This window comes from Ambystoma mexicanum, chromosome 6p (assembly GCF_040938575.1).
Source record: "Ambystoma mexicanum isolate Mex_15411 chromosome 6p, UKY_AmexF1_1, whole genome shotgun sequence".
NCBI lineage: Eukaryota > Metazoa > Chordata > Amphibia > Caudata > Ambystomatidae > Ambystoma > Ambystoma mexicanum.
In genome coordinates, this window is record NC_090935.1 from 1521402200 (window position 1) to 1521425316 (window position 23117).

General features: G+C 46.4%; 1 protein-coding gene across 2 annotated transcripts in view; it reads left to right on the forward strand.

Moving 5' to 3' along the window:
• Positions 1 to 23117, forward strand: part of PDE6B (phosphodiesterase 6B) — a 653633-nt gene that overhangs the window by 470397 nt on the left and 160119 nt on the right. The window lies entirely within an intron of this gene.

Here is a 23117-nt window from a genome sequence, read left to right on the forward strand (position 1 = left end):
GCGTTGGAGTTTTCGTGTGGTGTCCTGGCATTACATTGTTGAGGCTGTTTGCTTAGCCTAGTCTTGATAATACCAAGGAGATGATTGTGAGGGTTCTGTGTGGGAATGTGAGGTATGGGAATATCCCTCTAATTAGTCACAGGAGGTAGAAGCTTTTTTTTGCCATTGCATTGACTTGTGGTTCTAGTGTGAGGTCTGTTGTCCATGAGTATTCCCCGTTTTTTTATCACACCAGATGCCTCCGGTTAGGTTCCCATGCACTGTCGCCAGCTCAGGTGTGTGTTGTGTTATCATCGGGGGGAGATCACTGTTTCTGTTTGGATTGGGTTTAGCTGAGATTATTGTTTGTGATCTAGGTGTACATGTCTGTGAGGCATTTGTTGAGGGTGGTGTTTGTATCTTGGTTTGAGGTTATCTTGAAGAGGATTGGGCATCGTCTCCATAGTTGTAGGTAGCCAGTTCATGGGTTTAAATTGGTTTCATTAGGGGAGATATAGATGTTGAAGAGGATTGGGCAGATGCTAGATCCTTGTGGTACGCCACAGGTGTTGTGTTGGTGCTAGATGTAAATGGCAGTAAGTATGTTATTTCCTTTCAGTTGGTGAGGAATGATTTGAGCCATTTTGGGGGCAGAGACTTGTATGCCGCATTCTTCCAGTCCCTGGATTATTCTTGTGTGTCTGATTGTGTCGAAGGCATCAGATATGTCTAGCAGTATGATCGCTGATCGTGTGCTGTTGTGTGTGTTTATTTTTAGGTCATCCCATACGGATAGACATGCTTATTCCGTTCCTCTCATAGGTCTGAAGCTGATTTGAGTGGTTGGGTGTTCTGTTGCTTTCTATATGGTTGAGTAGTATTTTGTAGATGTGGTTCTCCATTAGTTTCGCTTGGTAGGGTAGATTCTATAAAGGTCTGTAGTTGGAGGGGTCTTCCACATTTCCTGTTTCTTTTTTGGGAGGGGCTTGATGTATGCTGATTTTAATGTTTTAGGTACTTTTCCCATATTTGGAGACAGGTTAATCAGAAGCCGAAAGTTTGATGCTTGTGTTCTGTGGTTGTGGATTTATTTGAAGATTCCTGGTGGCTAGAGCAGCCTTCAGCCCCACTTGGGAGGAACATGTTAGACACCTCGAGATTGTGTTGCAGGCTCTTCAGAAAGGTCCACCTGACCATAAAGGCAAACAAGTGCCAGATTGGACAGGGTTCAGTGGTCTTCCTTGGGCATTAGGGTGGTGGAGGTAAGAGTGAGCCTCTGCCCAGTAAAGTACAGGCTGTACATGACTCAAGAAACCCCCACTACCCAAACCCAAGTCAGAGATTTCCTGGGCCTCACTGGGTATCACAGGAATGTGTTCAATTTCATACTAAATTATAAATCCACAAACATCTGCCGATCTCAAGAAGAACATCTTGGGGTCGGGGGTTCCCACCAGTAATAGATTTGGCACATTATTTCTGTTGGATGGGGTAGTTTGACTGGGTCTGGTGCATCTGACCACATGGGCCAATTTACAGCATTTAACCACAGTGTTTGTTCTCATTGCGAGCCATCCCCATCCCATTGCTATCCCCTTTACATTTCCCACCTCCTTACCCCATTATACCACTCCCATACCCACCATCTCCCCAAAACCTACCTCAGTAAATTGTGGTAAAGTGATCCTCAGACCGATGCTGTAAGTCAGTTGCATCCAGATGGGCAGATACTGATTGACTAGCCTCAAATCCTAAAATAACAGGTACGGAGGATATGAGTGGAGTGATAAAACCATCTATCCTACTAATTGCTAAATGATAGAGGGATGGGAAAGTCTTTCCTTGCATTACTTAAAATGATTTTCTGGAATGTAGCTGAGATAAAAAATAAACTTGAATATTTAGAGTGTGTGACCATTTTAAACATTTACCTGGTGATCATATTTCAGGAACCGTGGATTTGAAAAACAATGATTTTCACAGGTACACTGCATTTGAAGTGCCAACCGCTATAAAAAATATGAGTTGCCACCAGGAGGGCTTTTGATCCTAACTGCTGTAGAGGAATGATTCCACAATTGCAAACGCAACATATTCAACACCTTGTAGCTACACACATTCTGAAATATGGCATTTCAATTTATTGTAGTAATTTTCTCCAACGTTACTGGTAGAGGGTATTACAAGAAGACCTTGACACATTTATTCATACCATCCTTAGGTTAAAATCTACTAACAAGAGTCTAAGACAGAAGCATTATTTGTTTGAAGTCAATGATTTCAAGATGTAGCTTGGTAGGACATGGAGCTTTTTGAAATAGATTACAAGAATGTAGCCTAGAATAGCATATCTCCAGTACTTAAAGACAACATAGTCAATCGTGTGGGGCGAAACCCTCTGCCACATATGATAGAGTTGGGCTTCTGTCAGATAAAAATAGGTGCACAGTGGGGAACTGTCAGGGACATTTTACATTCAATAATGGGTGACAGATTAGTTTCATTGTTCATATTCTGTTCCCATTTGAATACTGGGGGGTGATAAAGGACTTGTTGATTATTACCAGAGTTAAAAGTGTTCACAAACCCCTACATTTGACTATAATGTCCCAGCACAGTGTCTCAGCAAAAGTGGAGGATGCAGGTGACTTATGAAAACTGGTCACCAAGTATACACAGACTCCTTATGCCCCTAATACTGCTTGGGAAGCTGATATTCTCAAGGATGATGGAATGGGCACAGAAAAAATAGATCTTTTCTGACATTCAGTTGGAAGTAAGGTCTCACGTGGGGACAACACTCCAACGCCTGAATCTGCAGCTAATCATAGCACAGTTCTTCCATAGAAAGGACCTGCCAATATAGTTAACATTTATGGCTCATTCATGCATTTGTGATGTTTTTAATAGGCTGAAGCTGTGGTGGATACTGTATAGTCCTACCCTTATTGAGTGGATGGGTTTATTTGCATATGAACAATACTGCAACTATCTTATTTGGGTCAGAAGGAGGGATTTCTAGCTCAGAAGCCATGGAATGTATTCTGCACCAAGGTTGTGTACTGGCACTATTCTTATTTAACTTATATACCAATTATCTTTACCAAGTACTGAAGTTGGAATCAGCAGACATTTGTGGTGAGGCAGTCATTCCCTAATATCTAAACTTACACTTACTCTCTGGCACTTAGGCCGCCCTGAGGTAATGAGTCATTCTACATTCGAAGCTATTGTGAGTCAACTTGTGGGCTCGTAGACAGCCCCAGAGAAGTGCATTCTGAATGCCTGGAGGCACTGAGTACGACCAACAGGGAGCAGCATGAATCCTACCTGCCCCAAGTTTGTTTATAGAGAAGGGGGAAGAACTCACCACCTTCTTTGCCAACTATAAGAGACAAGGCTAGAATTGTAGATGGTCTCCCATGCAGAAGACACATTGCTTAGGGGCATTACTAGTACTGGACAGCCAAGTACCAGTTTTTGCACCTTCGTGGCATCTACATGAGGACTGTAGGCCAGCTCCAGACAGACCACATTGAGTAGGCTGCTGGTCACGTGAGCAGGCTCTGCCACTCAGTTGCCGCCTATTTAACCAGTCCTCCTTAGGCGTCCTCATCACCGGTGTCCTCAGCAAAGGACGCACTAAGACAAGAAATTCACCTGTTTGTGCCTGTTTGGGACGAGAAGACCAAGGGACAGACCGACTATCCTGCATTTCACATACAAACTACTTGCCACTACTGTTACTCACCAAAATAGGTCACCATGTGTCTCTTCCCACCACAGCCCATCCCCACTCTCTCTAGGTTCTAAATCGCCAGGTGCCCTGGGCAGCCCCGACAAGCTACCCTATCGAACCTCGTCAATATCGCAATCTGCCCCATCCAACAACAACGGACCACATGCACATGCCCACATGTTGATCAATGCGAGCTCAGCAGTCACTCATGCTTCAGAGATCACTGACCTTATATCGTAAAACAACCTTGATGCTCGGTTCATCACTGAACCATGGTTTATCCCATCCTCCCCACATATCTTTGATGTGCTCCTACCCCAGGGCTACTGCTTCCAATATGCCAATCGGACAGGAAGGGCAGAAAGCAGAGTGGCAATCATCCAGTGAGGCAGCAAGATTTCACAAAAGTAAGTCCAGTAATCCACAAATGACGATTCACAGAAATATACAGTACTTCAAATTTGCAACCGCCTACCTTACTCTGGATCTCCAAAACCTCCAAACAGCCAAACAGCACTCCCCTCGCACTCTCTTGGTGCATGTGAGCTGGTGCATTTGAGGGGTATATTTTATCTCCAATCCGGTGTGTGAAGGTGGAGCCGAAATGCAGTGCTGAGCAGTTGTAGAACTGCTGACAATTTTCTATAGTAGCCAGCTAAACAGCACTCACCTTGCACTCACACAGTGCGCGCACGCTGATGTGCATTAGGGATGATTTTTTTATCTCCAATCCGGTGTCAGAAGGCAAAGCCAAGATGTAGTGCTGAAAAGTTGTAGAACTGCCACCAATTCTTGATAGCAGCCAGCCAAACAGCACTCACCTTACACTCTCTCGGTGGTTACGCATTGCCAATCCCTCACCCAACCCTGAGGTGCCAGCAACTCAGTAACAATGCGATGAAATCCATACATTTATTATCAAAAGAAAGAGACAAAATCTGAGAGACCATCGGATCAACCTCTCACAGAATTAGCGCCCCTGCTACCCTGCATGCACACTGCCCCTCTGAATCTAATTCTCTCCTCTCCCTCCTCTCCTAAAAATGATTTCTGCACTCAAACCTACTTCTTTCTCTGACAATATAATCCCGGCCTCCATCAATAACCAATTGACGGGCCTGGTGCCCAACGTGCTCCTAAGCATCATTAATGCCTCCTGTTCACGAGGGTCATTCCGGGACACCCTCAAGACTGGCCTCATTTGACCTCTTTTGAAAAAATCAACCCAAGATCCAGCGACCTAGCCAACTAATGGTCCATTACGAACCTCCAGTTTATTGCAAAATCTTTGAAATCTTGCAAAAAGTAGTTGCTACACAACTACTTATCAGAATCGAACAACTCCACCTCCTAAATAACTATCAGTCAGGGCTCCCCCCAACTGTAGCATGTAGACAACCACCATCCAGGTGGTGGATGTTGCGCTCCAATCACCCTCCTTGACCTCTTAGCTGTATTTGAGGCAGTCGACCACCACATCCTTCTCTCCCTCCTTGCTGACAGGATGGGTTTATCGGGCAATGTTCTGAATTGGTTTACCTCCTACCTCTCAGGTAGACACTGGGCTGTCCAGATGAACTAATTGTGGTCTAACAAACACAAGGTCCATCCTCTCACCAATCCCTTTGAACCTTTACATAGAGCCTCTGGGCACTCTCCTCTAAGATCTTAATATAGCCATCCACCAATACGCAGACAACACTCAGTTGAATATGAGAGTAAATAGCGTGCAGGATGTCATTCGTCTCTGTGATTGTCAAGCCATCATCCAGTCCTGGATGCCTACCTCAAACTAGACCCATCCAAGACTGAATTCATCCTCAGCAGTCCACCCACTAAACAACAACTTGTCCAACAATGGCTAAATTATATGTGCCTAGAAGGATTTTAGCCACAACTCTCTGACATAATCCTTAGGCTTAACAATTGACAGCAGACTGTCCTTCCCGAAACACATAGCCAAGATGGCCCTGGCTCGGAATCTCTACCCTTTGAAAAATCAAACCCTTCATCCTGCGGCAGACTTTGGAGCGTAGTGCAGGCCCTTGTGGTATCGCACATCGATGTGGAAAATGCTCTCCTGGCGGGGCTCCTAGCTGCTCACTTGGCTCCCCTAAAAGCAGTCCATCGCTTTGTAGCATGTCTTATCCCCATCCTATGCGAACTACAGGTCAGAATACTGTTCAAAACAGCATTTATCATCTACAAAGCAGTCACAAGTAGCAAACCAGCGTACCTGGTGGCTAAGCTCCACATATCTGGTGGCATACGCTCCTCGCATGGCAAATTGTCCAACCATCATCATTATTATTATTATTATTATTATTATTATTATTATTATTATTATTATTATTATTATCATGGTATTTATGGAACCACAACGCATCCGCAAAGAGACAACCCGCAAACAATCCTTCCCTTGTCATGCACCCATCCTCTGGAACTTGATGCTGTTATCGGCATGCCCCACAATTTTCCAGTTTTGCAAATCTCACAAAACATGGCTTTTTCAACAACACCTGACCAAGGACTAATTCAAATGGATGCACATACCGGCACACAGAACTCAACTCACAGTACTGCTCTAATGTTAGTATATGCAAGCCCAAATGCCAGTTACTCATACTCTGTACAGTGCTCCACTACTCTCGAGCTAGGTATGCGATTTAAACAACAAAATTACAAAAAATTAAGTAAAATGTTGGATCATCACTCAGGACAATCAAGCCGCTAATGTTATTAAGAAAGCCATACTTGAAATTCCAAGAATTATTTAGAGATTATACAGAGTATGTGGCGGCCTGGATCCTTGTTGTTAAAAGTGCACCCTTCACCAGGTTAATGGTGTCATTTTCAGACACCCTCAAAGCATATCTGTTCAACATTTTAAAGATATGCTTGAGATTTACTTAAACAACATTTTTGGGGATAGCTAGGTACACAAGTGGAGTTTGTGGATTGTCACAGATGGCCTTTAGAGCACACCAACACTCCAAGATAGTCCAAGGGTTTTTGTTTGAGGTTTGGAGAAAGGGCTCAATAAAGGCTGTTGCACTCTCTCGCATCTAGTGCTGCCGTTCCCTCCCTATCCCAGACTTCCATAAAGCCCTTGATGGTCTCTAGCAATTGGTCACCTCTACATCTACAGATCTATCTGACTGGTGTGATGGCCTAAAGACAAAGGGGCTCATTATGAGTTTTCTGGAAAGATGTCAGTGATTCCGTCATGTCGGTAGTAATGTTTCTGGCTACCAAAGTGATGGAATCACTGTCATATTCCAACCTCGCGGGCGCGCCCCCCCTATCGCCAGAATCGTTGTAACCGGCATCATGGAAACATCATCAAAACCGTGAAATGCTGGTGTTTCTGGGAACAAACATGTAGTAACAGAACAGCGATTCTGCCGTGTATCATGACGGAAACACCGGAACCGATGCCACCGGTGATGGAAACACTGGCAACGGTAATAGCAGAACTGGAAACAGAGTCATTGCAGGAACTAGAAGTTCACTGGCAGCCATTTTGGACAACTCAATCCATTTAAAATCGAGCACTTCCTTTTACCAACCACTCACGCAAACACCAGCAACATGGCAGGTAGCACCAAAACACTGGCACCATGGCAGGTAGCACCCTGCTTCACTGATCCCAAACTGACAGAATTGATGGATAACATTGTGTCCAATGTAGATGAACTCTTCGGAAGTGACAATCGGCAGACCAATCAGCGGTGCAAGACCGCCATATGGGAGGAGATAGCCCAGAAGGTCACAGCAGTGAGTCCCGTCCCCCGCACACCCAGGGACTGCCACAAGAGGTGGGATGACCTCCGCCTCCGAGCGAGAAGCATGCTGTCTGCACATCACAGGGAATCCGTGGCCACTGGAGGCAGGACAGCCTCACCCCTTAAACTAATGCCGTGGGAAGAGACCTGTAGTTCAGTAATGCATATGGAGGGGATCGAGGGAGTAGGATCATCAGAGGCTGGAGCAGAGAACCAAGGAGAGGGCAGTGAGTACAACAAGCCACATTCTAATGCCAAACATGAGACAAATGTGAAATGCACCATACACATTGGGGAGACATGTCCAAGTAAATGTGTAAAACTCTTGATGACCACATCAATATGGTCCCTGCACCGACTGATTCCAAGGGTGGGGACCACAGTTAGACATGCACAAGCATCATACTGAAAATGCATTGACACACACATGGGCACATGAGTACTGGTAATGTGCGCAGAGGGATAACATTACATTTATCACGTCCACAATGCACCACTACAACCAGACGTGGCAGGACAACAACCAATGTGCACTCATAAAACACACATATGCATGGACGCATCAGAGCAAATTTGACTACTAGACATCATGTCCAGGCCAGGTCACACACAATGTTGTATCTGTGTAATGCAAGTATGTTGATGTGACACACAGGTGACTGACTGCATGCTCATCTCACCCTAACAGGCACATCCTCAGACAGTGACAATGCTGGTCTCCCAAAGCCCGGACAACCTCACGCAGGATGGCAAAACCACAACACATCACCACATACCAGCCAACGGCAAGTGCAGCACAATAGCCATCCGGCCCAGCACAACAGCCAGCTGCTGCACCCCTGCCAATACAACTAGATATGTGTCCACCAAAAACCAGGCACCGGCCTAGGCCAGCACCTCCACTGATGATGATGAGGTGGTGGATGGAGGCAATTGCACGGATGACTCTCAGGACCACACCCCTTACCACAGGCCTACCTTCAATTTCTCAACACTGCACAGCCTCCCTACACCACCACTGCCCAAAATAAGGGAAAGGGACGCCTGCATACGTGGGATTTAAACAAGGCACAGCGAGATGGCAGATATGGTCCATCAGCAACTTGTGGAATGCCAGAATGATGCAGCAATGCATGCAGGCTAGTAGCCAGCTCTGTGCACATGCCCCTGGGCTGTGTAACCTCTGCTCTCGTGGTATTGGCATACAACATTCCCGAGGGAAACAAGGGGGTGAAAGCACTTGCAGAGTCACTAACACCCACGCTGCAGGTTGTCCTGGATCACATGAGGGCCCAGGGGATCTGACCCCACTCCCCAGCAAGCTCCCACCAGGGCAGCCCCAGGCGCTGCTCCCAACGGCGTTCAGCTCATCTGCCCATGCAAAGGGCCCTGACTACAAGAAGCATAATAAATGGCACTGATGCACAGCATTCATGACACTTGTTTTTAGGGGGTGTGGGGAGGGTTTGTTTGGGGGGAATGTGGGTGTTTTGGGAGGGGGAGGTGGGATTTTGGGGAGGGGGAGGTGGGTGTTTGGGGAGCGGGAAGGGTGCACAGAATGTTTGTAATAGATAGGACATTTAAATCAATACATCTCATTTAATACTTGCAGCAATGAGTGGTCATTCCTTAGTCAAGTGCCAGAATGTATTGATTGTGCACTTCAGATGCAGTATGGGTCATGATAAGTGAAATGTGGTGGGGACTCAAAAGAAGATGCTAATCAAGGGAACCAAGGAGGTGGTGCAGTTGTTGATTATCAAGGCCGAACATGGGTCGCTAGGGCAGGTAGTGGTTTTAAGAGAGTTAAGAGTGTTTATGATGCCTTGATCCAAGTCAGGGAGGAAGTTAAATGTCAAAGAGTTCACATTCGAGGTGGCAGCTGCAGTGAGGGTCAATGGGACTGCTGAATTTCCAGCTCCAGGTTTACTGTTGCTCATATGGGAGCTAGATTTAATGCCATCTCTAATTTTTGTAATCTTTTCTTTAAAGAAGGTCTGAATTTGTTGAGGTCAGAGAGAAGAATAGTTGTCAGGGGTGAGAGGAAGTCTGGCATTTTTTAAAGTGTAAAGGTTCTCTAGTAGAATTAGAAATGGAAAGGGCATATAAGCTTTTTTTGCAAGAAATATAGCTAATTTATAGGCAGCTCTAGCCGTTTTAAGATCATTATTATTGAGGTTGTCAGGATTCCTTTACATCTACGTTCTAGATGTCTAAGTGAATGTTTTAAAGCAGAAAGTTCAGAAGTGAACCACTTCTTCCCAAGGTGGTTGACTTTGATCAGTTTAGTCTTTAGGGGTGTCATTGAATTAAAAGTATTCATAGTCTGAGAATTGTAGCATTCTATCATATCTGAGGTATGGACATCAGAATCAATAGATATATTAGCAAAGATGGGATTCAATAAATGGCTGATTAATACATGTCTATCTCATAAGCTTATTAGGCGCAGGTTCTCTCAAAAGAGGTTATGGTGAACTAAAGAGAACAGCAACATGATCGGGCCAGTCCACATGAACAGTAGAAGATGTAAGGAAGGCATGGGATCAAGGTAAGTGACCACAGTTCAAGAGTGTTTATTGGACCTCAACAGGGGTGTAATAAACGCCTATCTAAACCTAAATATAAGATGGGAGCAAGCTACGACCATCAAAATAGTAATAATGCAGTCCTAGTGGAGTCTCGTCAAAGTAAAAGGACCTATACTAAAAAACCTATTGCCAATCCTTACCGGGAAGTTACAAATAGTGTGGGTAATGTTCATGAAAAAGAAAGAAGTGTTCACAAAATGATAAGTCAGGATGTCCAGGTCGTTGGCCGCCCTTCCCTACGTTTTCAGCACGGGACAAAGCAGTTCACTCGAGCAAAGCACACTGTTAGGCTTCTTCGGCATGAGGACACAGTTGCGTTACAAGCATCAGGGCCTTCTATGCCCAAGTCTCTTACGTTATCAAAAGTCTCTTGCTTCAGAGGGCCTGATGTATCAAACAAATGAAAAGTTCCTTTCCAAGTATTCACAAAGGGCGATTCACTCTCACCCTGGATTCCCCTCAGCCACTCTCAGATCCCCTTTTCACAATTAGTCTCCCTCAGCCAGGCTCGGACCAATTACAATTTGTATATCTTTTCTCAGGTGACTCACGGTTCACCCCGGATCCCACTCCGTCGGGCTCAGATCCCCTTTTTACAATTAGTCTCCCTCACCCAGGCTTGGACCAATTACAATTTGTATATCTATCAAAGACTTTCGAATGTGCACAGGGTTTGTCTGGACCTGTTGCAGGGCCACTTCGATGTCACAGTTCACAATTTTACACTCTCAATTGGCTACCTAAAAGAGTCCACCGAATGAGCACCCATGTGGTGCTGGACCACTCTGTATGCAATATCTTGGATTTCAAAGGTTCATTCACTCCTTGTATATTCAATTACATTTGCGTCGCTCGTCATCATACAATGTTGCCGCTTACAACCTTGGTTCTAATACAGACCGGTCTGCTATCAGTCTCCCCGACTCACTGGCTGTGTTGTCTTTATTGGAGTGGCTTTGTTGTCGGAGCCAAGGGCAGTACCACAGTAAGAATCTCTCCTCTTGGCCTTGGCCGTCAATGCGGTAAAGCCTTGGATACCTTTGACACACAATGCACCTTTCTTCAGCTTTGATTCCCAGTCTATTGTTTCTTATCCTCGAGAGCATGTGAAAGTAATGGTTTGCTTCCTCTGAAAGGCCATGGGCAATTCCCTCCTTGCAACCCTTCCTGGTCTCGCCATCTTTCTCCTCGTGTGAAACCACCATCTTGGAACTGCTGCTTCCTCATGTGTTTTGCCTTGCCCCGAGTATGCTTTCGTGCTCCGCCTTTTATCCGTGTGGGGAAGTGTGATGGAAGTCAGGTGTGTGTAATTATCAGTAATTGCCTGACTCTGCCTGACTCTTGGGTTGGGACATGTCAGGTATACGCTCTGGTGTTAGTCCATTGTCACTCACGATGAACTGTCCGTGAGAAAGTGTTTGTGTCGGGAAAGTGGGAGGGGTGGTTGAGCTTCTAGGTTTTCTACCTGGTAGGATGGGGAAAAGATGTTACAGGGAAGGGGATGCTGCATCTTACCCTTCGGTGTCCCATTTCCACTCCCCGAAGACCTCTCATCAATATGATCCTCCCGCACTGGTCCACCCCCTGGAACTTGATCCAATAGTGATGGCCGTGTCCTGGCCACATGGATGACAAATCCCTAGTGACTAGCGGGTGAGACACCTTCAGGTTTCTCACAAAGAGCATGCAGGGTTTTCATTACACAATATTTTCCAGTCACACGGATATGAGTGACAGGTATGTGCAAAAAGAAAAACGAAGCTCATAGAGAATATTATATAGAGCGATGGCCTCAGAGTCCCTACTATCAGAAAAATTAAGATCCAGTTCTCCAAGTATGATTAGTGAGGAGTTTGCTTTCATAAAAGACAAAACGAGTTCTAGAAAGTATTGATGAAAGTGGAGCCCCCAGTAGGGTGGATGATATATGACAATGTGGAGTATCTTAGAAGGGGAAATCTTAAGTGCATCCGTGAGTGTTTCATATCCAGGGGGTTCAAGGCAAGGGAAGGTGAATGGGAATGTGTTGTGCACTTTAGAGTAGTAGGTGTATGGGGGGGTCACACCTGTCCACCACCCCCAGATCTGTGTTGGTCTGTTGAAAGCAGAGAACCCTTTTATACTGCGCACTGGTGGTCGCCTGTGTGGTCACCCTTTTCCCATCTGTATCTGGGTCAAGGACCATGTTAAAGTCGCCCCTATAATGAAGGACCCTTCGATGAATGATTGGATTTTGCCTTTGATAGAGACCCAGAACTTAGGTAGGATCCTCTGACACACTTAAAAACCTCGACACACAGTTTAGCCATTTCACCATTGACTCTATGAAAATCACAGTATCTGACACAGTGAAAACCCTCGGAGCCTATCTGGATTCTAACCTATCCATGAATAGACAAGTCAATGCAATCACCGCCTCAGCGGCATACCATGCTAAACTAATTAACGCAGCTAGGCCTTTCCTCTCCAAGGAAAACTGCACCAATATAGCCAGAGCCATTAGTGGCTCAAGGCTAGACTATTGTAATGTACTCTTCTTAGGGACATCCACAAAAAACCTGGAAAGGCTACAAGTTATCCAGAACAATGCGCTCCGTGCAGCACAAGGCATCATCATAAGAGAACACATCACGGCTGCCAGAGAATCAGCCACTAGCTCCCAATAAAAGAGAGGATCATATTCAAAGCACTGACACTATCTCATAAGTGCATCCACCTCTCCGCACCCGACGACCTATCCCAAAGGATCCACCCTTCCACCTCCACAAGGCCAACTAGAACACCCTACGCCAACATGCTTAGCGTGTCCATGGTAAAGAGAGTTAGAGCAGGTGGCGCCAGCTTCCCCTACCTCGCACCCTCACACTGGAATGCCCTACCTCCTACCTTTTGAGGCGAGGTATCTCTCATGGCATTCTGGAAAGCCATGAAAACTGTGCTGTTCGCCTGATGGACGCCACAATCACCTGCATCTCTTGATAAACTTCAAAATGTATTTATAATTCAACTCTGTACCCTAATATATTATTGTACAATGTGTAAATTGCATTTCCCAGCTGTACCTACCTTGTAACTATTTTCCCTGCAAGTAAGAGCGCCTTGATGCCCAAGGTCTGTTTACGCGCTATAGAAATGTAATACATAAAAAAATAAATACTAACTTGTCTTGCCCGTCGTTTGGACAGTATACTGATGCATGGGTAATCATGTTGCATTTCACCTCCCGCTTGACCATTACGCATTGACCGTTGGGGTCCTTAGATTCCGCCTTCGGGACAAAAATGTAGCTTGCTAGCCACCACTATTGTGACCCCCTTTTATTTGGACTGGTTGTATGCATACAATATCTCCCCTATAGTTTTGGCTCTGAGGGCTGGCTTCTTCCCTCTCTTCCAGTGTGTCTTCTGCAGAAACATGATGGGCCTCATTACAACTCAGGCGGTCCGGAAATAACGGTGGTGGTAAACCTGCCGCCACCGTTGTTTCCAGACCGCCTGATCCGACTCCTGCAGGCGGGAGGTGATGTTCTCGCCAGGTCTGACCTGGCGGGTTTAACACTGCCCGCCTGCAGGCGGACGAGGAAACACCGGCAGCATTACGTGATGCTGCCGGTGTTTCCATGATCCCCATTCCCATCGAGTCCCATAGGACTCAATGTGAATGGGGATTAACACCATTCCGCCTCCGTGATTCCCGGAAAACCGGGTTTTGTAATGCCCCGGTAATTCCGAGAATCACGGAGCCGGAATGGTAATACGAGTCCGGCGGTAACCAGGTGGTTTTACCGCCGCGGTTACCGCCGGACTCGTAATGAGGCCCGATGTCTAGTTTTGATCAGTGAAAATTACGTGTTTGTTAGGAATCTCTTGCTTGGGGATTTTAAACCTCAGACATTCCAAAAGCCCAGTGCCATTAATCAAGGTGCGTTAGCCATCCAGAACTGAGTTTGGACCAAATAGCAACCTCATTTCAGGATCACCTGACGCAAACTGGTGTCGTAAACATAGTACTAATAAGGTCCCAACCTTCTGTAGAATGGTCATAAATGAGCAGGAAACCATGGTAAACCCCGTGTAAGAAACTCCCCCCCAGCTTCTCTCTCCCTCCTCCACCCACGGGTTCTGGACTCCTGGTTACATCTTGGATATCGATGGGCCAGATCACAATCTAAACCCCCACCTGCGGGCCCTGTGTCACCACAATACTACCACTGAGCCCCCTTCAGAAAGCCCCCATCTTGTATGGTCAACACAGCACTCAGATTCTATGAACTTGTGGAGCAACAGCCCATCCCCCAATATTTAAAAAGAACACCAGATTTCTCCATAGTGCTGCCAATGTGTAACCTCGCCCCCTCAGGGTTGTGTGGGGGGGGGGGGTGCCGGATTTAGTTTCTTGAATTTGCAAAGTCCTTTGACCCAGTGTCTGTCCCTGGAGCCCTTGCTTTTTGAGGCCATACTCCACAGTCCTTCCGGGCCGCCCAGGGCAGTCACCGGGGCGGCCTCTCCGACTACCTCATGCATCATTCTGTTGATGTCGTCCTCGGTGACCAGGTTATATTTGTACCCCTCGAACTCAGAGGCAAGAGAGAAGGGAAACCCCATCTGCATCACACCCCCTTTGTTGTGAACCATTAAGCCAGTGGGGTGCAGAGTCTTCTGCGAGATAGGGGGAAGGATGACAGGTCCTGGAATATCAAAATTTGGAAGGATCTCCAGCCTACTGGGCCTCTTTTTCTCACCATGTCCAGTATTTTTGCTTTTTCAGAGTAATAATGGAATTTAGCCAGCACTGACCTCGGTCCACGGGCACCCCCTCCTGCTCTGTATGCTCTGCCGATGGTGGGTTTGGTAGTATTGTGATCATTAAAGACTTTCCTGATGACTTATTTGATGGCTTTAATTATATCACCTTGCGTTTCTCCCTCCCTTTCCGGAAAGCCAAAGAACCTCAGGTTGCATCGACGTTCTTGATTTTCGATGTCGTCCATTTTCAATGCACTCTGCCCCTCCCTCCTTTCCAGCTCAGAGATTCGCATGTCGAACTGGGTCTCCAGTATGTCGATGGAGGATTGGTTTGCCTGCAGGCCCTGGATTCTATCGTCCATATTGTCTACCTTCTTGTCAAGCCTGTCACGCCTCTTTCCAATGTCCAATCTGAAGCCCCTTATTTCCTTGAGCAGGGCTGCCATGTCCTTCCTCAGGGATTGGGAGTCCTCCATGCTTGGTGATGGCGATGAGAATGTTGGCCCTTGAGATTACTGGGGTCCTGAATCGTAGTGTAATTTTCGAAGTGCAGATGACAAAACTCATGGGTGGAGGGTTCCCCTTGGAAGATTACAATATCAGGAGGCTGGCCGTACCAGGGCAATTGGACACCCAAAAAAGGATGAGGGCCCCAATTTTGGGCTGGTAATGTAGCTCTGCGGTCAAGGGCTTCTTGTGATCAGAGAGGGACACAGATCTCCCCCTGCGGCGGGATGGACCGCGGGGCGGGATGGACCCAGACCGCCTTGCGGCAAAACTTGGGTTGTTGCAGTATTGGTGGTGCGTGGGGTGGGCGGCTCAAGTGGACGACTCTCAGCCGGCTCTCCCCGGATATCCGGGTCCCACCAGTGCTCCCTTTTGTTTCAGGCAGAAGGCCGCGGCACCAGGTCTCCTCGGGTATGGGCAGGGTCTCTTGCTTACCCCAGGTGAGGGCGAGTGGTGGACTGAAATGGTCCGAGGGTGCAGTCCGTGTCCCTTCCAGTGGACCTCCTGACAGGGCGGCCCACCTCCTCCTGGGTGTAGGTGAGGGTAGCAGTAGGGCTCTGGGGCCCTTTCTTGTCACTACTTCCTTCTTTTTCCTCCTCTCCTCTCCCCCCTCTCACTTCCTCTCACCCTCTTCTCTTCCTTCTTTACCCTTTCTTCACCCTGAGGGCCTTGAGGGGGAAACGGGGTCCTCCTCTCCCCAACAGGCTGAATCAACTGGCCGCAAAAGTCCTCCTACAGATGGCTCTGCCCCCTGGTGTCACTGTGAGGGGGCTCCTCCACTTCACCCAGGCGGGGGCCGGGGCTCTGGTAGACAGCTCATGGAGCCCGCAGCCGGATCGTGTGCAGGTCTTCTCCACGGTCTGTTCCAGCCGGTCGTAACTCAGCCAGTATTTCTCCCCAAAGCTCGGGGGGGAACTAGATATAGCACACCCAGAGGCATGGGCTGGTGTTGGTAGTGGGGGCTCTCTGGAGGGGGCTCAATAACCAGAATGGGCCTGTTAATGAGGAGCTAGGCAGAGCGTTTAGCTCATCTCCGCGCCCCCTGGTGGCCAATGTTAAAGGCACTTTTAATATCTATGAAAGAACTGTAAACCTTCTTTAACAAACATATTTTTTTGCAATGCATACTGATGTATGTTGTTATCAGCAGCGCATGCTGGGGATGCAACTCATGGTTGAATTGCCTTGGCCATGTGGCTCGTCCATGACCCCACACCACCCCCGTTATAGACTGCCGTGCATCCTAGTTCAGTGTCCACAATATCCTCATAATGTGACCAATGGCCAGTGCTCATTGCTTGCAGCCATGGCCAGTTGCCATAATCCATGGGGCATGGGCTTCGGCCATGCTGCATTCCCCAATAGGCAAATCAGAGTAGACATTTGTCCTTGCTGAGGGCCAGGCCCACTGCCCAGGCAGCAAAGTTATATCACTATTTTTTGTACTTGCTTTTTGACACTTTGAAAAAAGTGAAACACAGGACAGATTTGTAAAATCATGCTTTCAGGTCCTTGCTGATGCTCCTCATGCAGGTTTGTTGTAATCCAGTCCAATACTTCAGGCTGTAGCCGCAAGCAGAATATATTTTCCCATTCAAACCTAGGGATTTGGCCATGCCGCACGCCCCAATAAGCAAATCAGAGTACACATTTGTCCTTGCTCAGGGCCACACCCATTACAAGGCACCAAAGTTATATCACAATTTTTTGTACTTATATTTTGACACTTTAGAAAAAATAAAACACAGGACAGATTTTCAAAACCCTGCTTTGAGGTCCTTCCTGATGCTCTTCGTGATTGTTTGCTGCAATCCTGTGCAGCACTTCGGGCTGTAGCCAAAAACAGAATTTCTTTTCCCATTCAAACCTATCCGATTTAGAAAATCTTTACCACATAGCCGGTCCCTGGTGGCCATGCCCACATTAACCCCATTGCCGGTCCCTCTTGGTCATGACCAGTAGCCAGATTGTCATGACCCGGATAATCTGGCCACTGCCCATGGCCAAAGGCGAATCTATGTGATCACTGCGCCGCCTGTAGTTCCGCCGACGAAAATGTCAACTGCAATTACGGCACGGCGCAGTAATCAGATAGATCACTTTTGCCTGCCTGCCCCATAAAAACATAACCCCCACCACTTACCTCTACTGTGGCACACTACTATGTGTGGCGCACATCCTGGTACCCCTGTAGCGTCAGCTCCTCCCACTTACATCGGGCGGTGCTGACGCTGCAGGGTCCTTTTTTCAAATCTTATCCCCGTTTACCGTTATGGTAAGCGGGGGACTCCCCCGCAAACCCCTGAGCACCGCTACTTAGCCCAAGGAGAGCTGGGACACCCCTGCAAACCCCGCACTGCTTGGGCACGGTAATGGGGGTCAGGATTTTTGTATCACGCTACGGCACAATTGTAGTAATGTCGCCACAATGGTGACGACATTATGGTACAATTCCCCACAGGCTATACCTCAGTCACCAATATTACCTACATTATGTCACTTTTCAAAAAATAAAACACGGACACATTTGCAAAACCATGCTTTCGGGTCGTTGACAATGCTCCTTGCACGAGTTTGTTGCAAATTCATCCATGTTTTATTTTTGAAAAGCGTAAAAATTTACATACACAATATTGTCATATAACGTAGCCCCCACTTCGCAAAATCCATTCAGACTTTATACAAACATTCAAGGTTGAATCTATAATCTTTCTGAAAACCTTTGGGCAGACTCGTCAAACAGCAACAAAGTTATTAGCCATCTAGAAATGTTGAGATCCCCCTCTAATTTTGTCCCATATTGACAAAATCCCGCCAACCTTTGCAAAAGCATTCAAATCTGGGTCTAAAATCTTTTTGCAAACTTTTGTGCAGTTTCATCAAACAGCACCAAATGTATAAGCCTTTCAAATATTGTGGGTCCCCCTCTAATTTTGCCCCCTCTTGGAGAAACCGCACCAGACTTTGCATTCACGTTCAGGTCTAACATGATATTGCAAAATTTCATGCAGTTTCATTGAGTGGCGCCAAAGTTGTAAGCTATCCAAAAACTGCTTTTCACTGACCCTGTAAGGCAGAAATATGCATGGATGTCCCAGAAATGTTCCTGTAACATCTGAGATGTTCACGGACTTCGTATAGGAAAAAACACCTGCATTTTGGCTTTTTATGGCCATATACCATCCCATCCTCATCACCACTCACTTCCCCAGAGATTGTTTCATTTGTTTAACAAGTGCAATGTTTTGTTTTTAAATATATGTTTACTGTGATGTGCATGTACTACCGGTGCTGTTCGCGAATCCAACCTGCCGAATATTTGTTTGTTTCTTTCTTTTTTCCATTTCTCACCCAGCCCTTTAGCAATTGGTATCCCTTTTCCTCCGCCCTGGCGGCCATCTTTCCCTGCTTTCCTCTACCTTCCTGAATGTAATGAGCAGCTCCTGACAGCTCCTGACAGGTTTCTTGTGAGGGCTTTCCATTGATTCCAATCCGATTTTTTGAGTGCCTTTTGGAGGGATTTGTGAGTATTTAGCAATTGTTTTTTGGGTTAGTTGCTGATTTATAGAGGGATTTATTTGTTGTTTCCCTTTGACTCACAGTCCGTCGTTTTCTGTGCTGGTCCACCTGTAGAGTGGCATGGCTTGGTGCTACAGTCCTTTGTTTCTGTCTTTTTTTCCATTCCATTCCCCACTCAGCCCTTTAGAAATTGGCTGAGGCAGCCTCTGCCCTGCTTCTTGCCTTCCTGCACTTAGACCACTTGGTCCAAGCGCCGATCATCTGAAACATCCTGCACATCCGCAAAATTGATAATCACTTGGTATTCAGAAAGGCTCTCCAAACCTGGCTTTTCCTTTCTTCCTCTTAAAACTTCTCACTCTCTACACTGTTGATACATGCACAGAAACACTGGACCAAACTCAAAAACACATCTTTCCACCCAAACCTCCACGGATGCTGCAGCGTTCACAGTGGCACACCATGATCAATTTGCCCTCCCCTCTAACTCCCAGACGATAGTACATCAGTCCGCTGCCCCTCCAGGCCCCTCGTGCACTGCTCAGGCTCTCAACTAGAGAGACTACAACTGGCAAGACCAGCCGATCATGTTGGAACAAGAAAAATGGCATCAAAGATGAACTCCATCCGAGTTGAAGGCATGAATACTTTGCACTATGACTGTGAACACAGGGGGCAGGCACAGCCACCCATTCATGCACTATAGAATGCTGCCATGGCTATGCAATTCCAGTCAAGCAGCTCACATAGACATTGTAACGGAAATCCCTGACATACCTCAACACCTCTGCCATTAGTATACAGCGAAATCCTACGTAAAATGTCAGTCTAGCTGGACACACATCAAATCTCCGGCACTAGCACTCTATCCTAAACCACCAACAGCACCCGCCCATGTGCCTGACGTCCGGGCTGCTTACTGGAGCCTAGCCAGCCCACTTAAATCTTAACCTGGCAACATGCACATACACATCTTAAAATCGAACTCTTCGAATCTCCCACACATGGATTTTGGTCCCCAAGGGCTTTGCAAGCACAATGCACATTGAGGCCATACAAATGGGGCAAGGGTGCTATGTAAATGACGAATACAATGCAATACAACAATACAATACAATTATATGAATTATATGATAACTCTTATTGCATACAAAACAATGGTATGCTCTTAAAAATATAATATAAATAGGAGGCAAAATGCTGCATCTATTTCAGTCTAATCTATACATGCTAATCATACCTTCACATGGATTTATGGATATAACCTGCAAGTGCGCGTCATATGGTACCATGTAATAGAATGCAAATACTTACACTCGAAATCATGACATCCAAAGGATTTAGATGCATAAAGTACAAGTACATGTGATAAAGTGCTGTAGCCATACCAAAGTGCAAATGTGTCCCCAATGTGTAGCATCTGTTTCAGTATCATCTAAACATTCTAACCATACCTCCACATAGAATTATGAATATAACGCACGTGTGCACCTAATCTGGTAGCATTAAATATAGTGCTTATTCTTGAATCCATGACATCCACAGGGTTTTGATATATATAACGCAAGTGCATATAATAAAATGTTGTAGCCATACCAAAGTGCAAATACTTCCCCGTTCAAAATTCATAAAATGGTATTATAAAAACATGCGCACATAAAGTGAAAGTGCAACAAGTAAGTGCTACTGTTTTACTTGAAATTGAAAGTGCCATTTTCATTTAAAATTCAAAACAGAATATGATGCTATAATATGCATGATGTATGAATGATCTATACTGAAATAGATGCACCTCTTTTTACATTATATATCTAAAAGCATGCGATTGGCCTTTATGGCCTTTATGCAACATGATTATTCATACATCATGCATATTATCACAGGTATGATTCTAATATCAATCTAATATCATCTGTTTGTTTCCCTGATATGAAATTCAACTGGGTAGTTATCAGATGATCCCGATTGAAAGATCTGGCCTTGCTGAATGCGTGCACTATGACTTTCTTGGAATACTCACGACTAGAGACATTTGTGCTTGTTTCCCACTTTCTCTAGCAAAAACACTGATGTCAGAGCAAATTGCGCAGTAGTCTAATAAACTCACCATATGGGATGCTCTGTTTGCAGCTCATTGTATGAATACTACCAGCAAGTAGTAGTATTTTAGAACTTGTGGGGTTCCTGTAAAAGTCTGCTGCTAACTCACCTTGATCTAGTCGGACAAGGACATCAAAGAAAATCATTTCCTTTTTGATCTGTGATTTCGTAGCAGAGATTCAAATGACTCTGATTTAGAAATTGCACACATTTTAGTCAGTCTTGTTCATTACCATTCCAGATTATATCACCACCCATTCCGTATAAAATGAGTTCTCATTTGACCAAGCCATGAATCTCTCCCACCAACCCATTGTAAGGTTAGCATAGACACGAGCCAACATCAAGCCCACGGCGGTGCCCCTTGCTTGCCTATAATAAGCCTAATTAAAAAGGAAGACATTATTGGTCAACAAAAAACGATCATTTCAAAGATCATCTCATTATGGTTCAAATAGTTAAGGGACCTCGTATTCAGAAAATATTTACATGCCTGCATCATGATCGATAGACATATACAATGAAACAATGGGCCTCATTACAAGTAGGGCGGTAAGGGTTAACGGTCACCGGTAACGAGACTGGTGCCGTTAAACCCTTACCGCCCTACTACGAGTTCCCTTTGCGGGTCCTTTAGCAGGCGTTAAGGACGGGACCCGCAAAGGGACTTTAGAGCTAATAACGGTAACGTAATTTACGGTACCGTTATTAGCACCTTCCCCATTCCCATTGAGGCCTATGAGAGCTCCAATGGGAATGGGGAAGGGCCGTGGTGAATGGGGAATTACCGGTCCCGCCATCCTTGGAATGGACCGGTAATTACTCCATTCACCAGGCCGGAGTCAGAACGAGTTTGGAGGCAGCCATGCCGCAAATAGCGGCGTGGTTACCTCCAAACTCGGAATGAGGCCCAATGTCCTTTTCGCAAGGAATGTTGTTAATCTACTTTAGACAAGTCTTGGGGCCTCATTACGACCCGGGCGGTAAGCGATTACCGGTACCGGTAAGGGCACCGGTGCTGGTAATCCCTTACCGTCCTATTACGAGTTCCCTTTGCGGGTCCTTTCTTTTGCCAGGCGTTAAGGACGGGACCCGCAAAGGCACACCAGGATCAATAACAGTACCACAATTTGCGGTACCGTATTGCCGCCTTGCCCCTTCCCATTGAGCCCTATGGGGGCTCAAATGGGAATGGGGAATGGCCCTCGTGAATGGGGAATTACCGGTCCCTCCAACCTCAGAGTGGACCTGTAATTACTCCATTCACCAGGCCGGAGTCAGAAGGGTTTTGGAGGCAGCCATGGCGCTAATAGCGCCAAGGCTACCTCCAACCTCGTAATGAGGGTCAGAGCCTCATTACGACCCTGGTGCTCCCGTAATGAAGGGGGCCGGTACGGGACCGGCCCCATTCATTACGGGAGCGCCGATTACGAGTTTCCATTTGCGGGACCCGGATCAGGCGTCTGGTAAAACCAGATGTCTTTTCCGGGTCCCGCGAGGGGAAGAGGGAGGTAAAAACGGGACACTTGTAATGTGCCCATTGTTAATTCCCTCCCCATTCCCATTGAGCCCTATGGGAGCTCAAATGGGAAATGGAGGCAGCCATGGAGCTAATAGCACCATGGCTGCCTCCAAACTCGTAATGAGGCCCAAACCAACGACTCATTGGGCCTCATTACGAGGTGGGTGGTAAGGGATTACCGTCCTCGGAATGGACCGGTAATTGCTCCATCCACCAGACTGTAGTAGGAACGATTTTGGAGGCAGCCATTGTGCTAATAGCACCATGGCTACCTCCAAATTCGTAATGAGGCCCTCATTACAAGTCAGGCCCTCATTACAAGTCATGGTGGATGGCGGAATTACCGCCCCATTCCAAGGTGAGTGGGGCGGTAATTCCCCATTCACCATTTGCCCTTCCCCATTCCCATTTTTGCCCCATAGGGCATAATGGGGATGGGAAAGGCGCTAATTACGGCACCGTAAATTACGGTGCCGTAATTAGCACCAAGGTCGCTTAGCGCCTTGGACTTTAACGCCTGCAAAAAGCAGGCGTTAAAGTGTGAATCAGGCGTTAAGGGTTAACGGCGCCGACGGCGCCGTTAAACCCTTAACGCCTGACTTGTAATGAGGGCCATAGGCTTTTATTCAA